The sequence below is a fragment of the Galeopterus variegatus genome, unplaced genomic scaffold (genome assembly GCF_000696425.1).
Source record: "Galeopterus variegatus unplaced genomic scaffold, G_variegatus-3.0.2 Scaffold16637, whole genome shotgun sequence".
NCBI classification, from domain to species: Eukaryota; Metazoa; Chordata; class Mammalia; order Dermoptera; family Cynocephalidae; genus Galeopterus; species Galeopterus variegatus.
Genome location: NW_007742748.1, coordinates 12,367 through 18,844, shown reverse-complemented (window position 1 = coordinate 18,844; position 6,478 = coordinate 12,367). Strand labels below are relative to the sequence as shown.

The following is a 6,478-nucleotide window of genomic DNA, read 5'->3' as shown; positions in this document are numbered from 1 at the left end:
CCCGTCGCTCTGGGTGGCTTTGTAGCACTGAGTGGGGGTTTCTCAGCGTGAGCTCCTCAGAGGAGGAGCCCGCAGCATACAGTTCCTCTTTGAATCTCCCCGGCGTGAACTGACTCCCGCACCCACCCGAATTCAGCTCTCTGGCAGGCTCAAGTAAGCCCGGGAGCGTTTCAACCACACTTTTCCTAACCAAAAATCGGCTAGGCGTTTTTCCGAACTGGTGGCCACAGAGGTGGTATCTGCCTCCCGGCAACAGGAGGTTTACTGGGGGCAGAGCCCCGGGTGTGGTGGAGTAACAATTGGCCCGGCCCGCTTTTCCCTGTTTCCCAACGCTAACTAGGGGCTCCCCACATCACCAGCCCCACCATAGAACCGTGGAGGGAGTGGGATGGGAGGCCGGCCCACAGGCCCTGGAAGGCCCCGCGCCAGGTCAAGCAAGTGGCAGGGCTCAGTGAGGAGCCAAGCCAGGTGAGGGAAGCAGACCTGGCCTAACCGGCCGGCTCCCCCCCCACCCGAGAAAATGGAGGCAGCCCTGGGGTCGGTGGCTGGTCTGGTGTGGCAGGCGGAAGCCGGATGGGGGGTCTGCCTCGTAAGCCGGGCTGGGCTGTGGGTCACTCACAGAGCTGGACAGTCCAGGCGCTCTCTCTCTGTTTCCACGTTGGCGTGGACCCCATCTTTGGTCTCTGTTCTCTGCCGCCTGGGGCTGCTTACTCGGTCCGGCGGCGTGGCGTGGGCGCTCTCAGGAATCTTCTTTTGCGTCGGCCCTAAACTTCGAATCTGTAGTTGCTTTTTTTATAGTTGTAGATTAGTTGTTCAAAGACTTATTCATTTTTTGTTGCTCTTGGAAATGCAGATAGCACTCTGGCAGCTCAGCACATGCTTCTCAGGCTCACGCTGTCTTCTGGCGCCCCCTCTCCAGACCCATCGCCATCTTGGAATCTTGAAAAGCATTTGAAATATAACTTTTTAGGAAATATGTTTACTACCAAACCCAAATTACTGGGCTGGCCAGTTAGCTCAGTTGTTTAGAGCACAGGGTGGGTAAAACCAAGCTCAAGGGTTCAGATCCCCATACAGGCCAGCTGACAAAAAAAAAAACCCAAAATACCCGAAATTACTAAAATTCATAATTTATTCAGATTACTGCAAATTTACTTAGGTATTTGCTCTAACCCAGGTCTTGTTCATCATATCATTACCACAACATAGCAACACTGTCCACTTAACTAAGGATGAAACATAACAAGCTCTGAAAATTTAATGAGCTCTGTTCTGTCAAGTAAGTTTGAAGGACAAAAGGCTGTTGTTATTGAGTGTGCATGTGTGTTTGTTTACAAATGATAACTGACAATTATGTAATGATTATTTTCAAACTTAAGATTTCAAAATTAAGAATTCTCAGGTATCCCTGCTAGGAGGGAAGAGAAAAAACACAGAATGTTTTAATACACAAGTTACTAATAAGCCTCATTTAACCACAGATTGTGACTTTTATCTTCTCCTACTAACACCTGCTAGCAACTAGCTAAGCCAAATTTTACTCCTCCTTCTGTCTTATGTGGTGACTAATCAGAAATGAAAATGACATATTCTAAATCCCAGAAGTTTGAAAGAAGAAGCCCAAGAAGCATGAATAATCAAAAAATCCTAACTAAATCCTAAATAAACTAGAAGTGGCCACAGTTTACTAAGTTCTAAGAAGAACAGGTCTATTTCATTCTCCTCCTTTACTTTTAGGCTTTAGAAACAGGGTATGCATTTTTTCAGTGAGAAGGAAAATAGAGGATCTTACTACCTAAGACTAATGGAAAAGGTGTTCACCTTCTCCTTGATGGTGGTGTTTAATACAGTTTAAAAAATTGCAGTCATCACCATTTGTATCAACTTCTCTGCCAAACTCAAAATATAATTCACCTTCCTAACTTTTTCAGCAAAACCTCCTCCTTCCAAGAATGAGGCCTAAAATATACATTTTAAAATATAAAGTCATTCTGACACATACATTCCAGTCATTTGCAATACTACATAGGTGGCAACATAAGCCAGAGACCTAAAGCAAATTCTGCATCTCTATACATTCAATTCAACCAAATAAACATTCATTAAATGCAGTGGTTAAAAGAATTCTGACACATACATTCCAGTCATTTGCAATACTACATAGGTGGCAACATAAGCCAGAGACTTAAAGCAAATTCTGCATCTCTATACATTCAATTCAACCAAATAAACATTCATTAAATGCAGTGGTTAAAAGGAGAGGCTTTGCACCAATGATGTATCCTTTAGCCAACTATGTACTAGCAGCTGTTTATTAAATAAATGAAATGAGACATTCATAAAAAATAAATAAATAAAAGCAGAGGCTTTGGGATCAGAGAGACATGGGTTTCAAAAGTTACTCAGCCTTTTATTAACTATGTAAGCTTGATCAATTTACTTAACTTCCTTGAGCCCCAGTTTTCTCATTTACAATATTGGAATAATAAAATTATTATTGTGAAGATTAAATAGAATAATGTATGCCAAGTTCTTAGCACTCTGCTTCTTGACCTCTAGAATATGTAGAACTTCCACCCACTGTAGGAGCCTTTGCACCATGTTGGTTTGTTGTTGTGGTTTTATTTAACATATATTTATATTTATTATATATGTAAATATATATTTAATTCTACTTTTTCTTCTTTCCTTTTTCATTCATCTACTCTTTTTCTTATCTTTTTTGGTTTTTTCCCCTTCCCACCTCCAAATCTTTTTTTCCCAAGTGATAGGAGACAAAAGAATATGGTGACAATGAGGAAAGTTGGTAGAACAGTGTTCAGAATTTGAAGGAAAATGGCACTTAATTAATCCCCCATTAATCTCTCATTCCTCTTCCCTCGATCTACCATACACACTTACACATACTAACACACACTAAGCACTTGGCCCTAATTCAGTCAAATGACTCTGAGTGGCATAAGACTATAATAAGCTACAACGCTGGCCTATATATCAAAATGACAAAGTCTGACTTACTAATTTTGCATCTGTGTATGTCAGCAGACTTAAACCTTTGGCTCTAATACTTTTTATCTTTAGCAACAAAACCTCCTGAAAATGAGACAACCAAATGAGAAAAATCACTTTCCAGCTACCATGTGAGGCTACATCTTGCTGTGCTTATACAAAGTATTAAAAGACAAATGTAAATATTCAAGAAACCAAATCCCTGGGCCTCTATAGATTTCATATCAGAACATGATACATGAAAAAACAGTACAAATTTGACATAGTTTCTTAGAATGTGGGAGAAGAATCAAAGAAAACAGATAACCCACTAGGCACACAAACAGCACCATTTGATTCTAAAACAATTTCCACATTGGTATATAAATTATGTATATTGACAAGTGTACATTGTCTAAAATATTAGGATAAAATAAATGTTTTCAAGATAAATATTACTGATTAGAATTTTTATCATGTAAATAAATCCTCTATCCAATAACAAGAAAATAACTTAATTCCAAAAATTAATATTAATTTATTTTTATTAATTTACAGGAATATTCAATTCTACATGTTAAAAATACCAACTATAAAAATTATCCTGGATTTTTTTCCCCAAAAATCAAAAGTGTAGAGCTGGCCAGTTGGCTCAGTTGGTTAGAGTATGGTGCTAATAACACCAAGGTCCAGGGTTCGATCCCTGTACTGGCCAGCTGCGAAAAAAAAAAAAAATGAAAAGTATAGAATCTAACTTACCTAGTTTCCTTCAAAATTAAAAATATAAATACTCTAATCAATATAATTGGCTCATACTAAAGATTTTGGTAGAGAAAAAAATTTTCTTCGATTTCAGATTATCTAAATAGGGAGTATAGGGGTAATTGTTTTAATCACCTCCTCACTTTGCCTGCCCAAAGCACACCTAGTATCTTAAAATAACCTGACTCCTATGATTCCAGGAAGTATTGGCAGATTAGTATTTTTTTTCTTGATAGGAGCATACAAAAGTATCAATAATAAAATCCATAAGAGAATTATTTTATAAATTTGATGATGTGCTCTTCTTGCTCATGAGGGTACCTTTAAAGACAGCAATGATAATATTGTACTGTGTGGATAAATTGAAGACTCAATTTAACACTTAGGTTGCTCTTTATTCCCTTACCTGTTTAGTGAATAAAGACTTGGGTTCTATTTCCAGGTGTGTCTGCTATGTTGACCAACTTTCTTTAACTCCTCTACCTCTCTCATCTGTACAATGGATAAAATACCTTCTCTAGATATATCACAAAATTGTGAATCTCAGTTCACTTTAAGAAAAAAATAACAATTAAAGAGGCAGAAGAGCTTTAACTATCTTGCATGCTCAAGAACATATTATGAGGGCATTTACCTAGTAAGAACCAAACATAAAATCATTCAACTTAGATTTTTACAGGCCAAGGAACACATTTTCTTTCCTATAAGAACTCTTCAAAAGCCTTCGTTTTACAATGGTACTCCCTTAAATTCTTTTTGCATTCTGGTAAACACAGAAGCAGCCCCGGATTATATCATAGAAAACGGATATATATGCACATCCTTTCTTTTTTTTTTTTTAACTTTCTTTTTTCAACTGAATAATAAACTCAATCTTGTCCATACTGTACTTGTTAGACCCTCATACAGTACCTGACATATAAGAAGTGCTCAACAAAAATTTTTACATATTCACCTGTCAAATATTTATTGTGTGGCATCCCCTGAGCTATGCACCAAGAATACAGCAGTCAAAGGCACAGACTCAGTCTCTATCCCTATGGAATTTACAGCCTAGAAGAGGAGACAAAGCAAATACTTGTTTAGATTCATTTATTAAATATTTATTGAGCACTTACTGTAGTTCAAGAACAAATACTTACCCAAATATCTCTACATTTACAATTGTATTCGTTGTTCTGAAGAAAGTAATGAGGCAACATCAGTTCATATATGTGATGCATTTCATTATTATGACAGGTCTTTATAAATTCAATCAAGAAATATGTATTGAACTCCTACAAAGTGTGAGGTTTCTCAGAGACTGTGACTGATCTCATCTCCCAGGTAAGAGTTCTCCGTTTGCATCAGCCGCCTCTGCCCAAGATTCTCCTTTTTGTCAACACACAAGCATTCTTTACCACCCTCCAGGTCTCCATGACTGTTGCTGCTATGGAATTGTTCCCAGAATCATACAAACAAAATCCAGATAGGTCACATAACAAAACCTTGCTTTTTAAAAATACTATTAAGTTTTTGGCTAGTTACCAGGTGTGTATATAACTTAGGAAGTATTTTAGTGGCTAATATAAGCCCTATTGAAACCCCTTCCATGGTCTATTATCAAAGGGATCAGCAAGAGAAATAATATTGTCTCTCATTTCTATTTTAGGAGACTGCATGGGAAGCTGATCCACCCAGCTTTGAGATATATCTAGTTCAGTGAGGGAGAGGGTGGACCGAGGGCAGGTCCCAGCAGATATAAAATATGATTCTAAAGTGAGCTAAACTGCTTGTAATAAAGACTGTCTATTAATAACCTTTCTGGATTTGATGGATCACATCAGTGGGACAAATAAAAAGATGTTCTTGTGAATCAAAGGTGGTGGTTCTTCCTTCCCAAGAACCAAAAAGGAGGGTCCCAGCCTACCTCACTTTCCTCTCCCAACCCATTTACAAGTGGGAAAGGAGCCTCCAGGGTCTTTGAAACAATTAAAGCTGGGACTGCTGTCTCAGGAGGGGAGGTCTGCCTGTGAAAGCCTGCAGCCATGGCAAATCTCTTTCACCAGCCAAGTGCTGGCAAAAGGGCCAAGCTAGGACGTTACATGCTAGAGGACAAAATCACAGAAACAATGTGGAGAAAAATTTAAATCCCGCCCTCCTTTTTCTCCCTTGTCTAGCCTCCAGTTTCCACTTCAAACATCCCTCCCCATAGGACGTTACATGCTAGAGGACAAAATCACAGAAACAATGTGGAGAAAAATTTAAATCCCGTCCTCCTTTTTCTCCCTTGTCTAGCCTCCAGTTTCCACTTCAAACATCCCTCCCCAAAAAATATTAAACAGGAAGAGGCAAGCAATGAGATAAGGCCACTACTGAGCGTGCACATGAAGATGGGCTGGAAGGGTACGTCGTTTCTTTGAACTCATCTCACATGCAGCCAGCTGAATATAAATTTCCCTCTATCTCATCAAGCTCTCACTGTTTGGCCTCCTCTGACTGATATTGGCTCATCATACTTAATCTAGGGTGAAATTTCCTCGTCTGAGCTAAATTACTCGCAGCCATCAAGGGAAGCGATATTTATTTTTCGTGGGGCTAATGACCTGTCCCCCAGACCCACCCACTGATGGTTATTTACTGGGGCCCAGATGCTTGAGCTCAAAATGAGTGCTAATGTCAGCAGGTGCCATCCCTCATTCAGCTCAGTGATTGAATTGGAGCGATCCCATTGACATTGACTCTGTGA

The 6,478-nt window shown here is 39.2% G+C and overlaps 1 non-coding gene across 1 annotated transcript; it reads left to right on the top strand.

The window, feature by feature from the left end:
* The first annotated feature begins 3,629 nt into the window (after positions 1 to 3,629).
* Positions 3,630 to 3,703, top strand: TRNAI-AAU. The gene has a single exon. It is a non-coding gene; the product is annotated as a tRNA-Ile (tRNA).
* Positions 3,704 to 6,478: the final 2,775 nt, after the last annotated feature.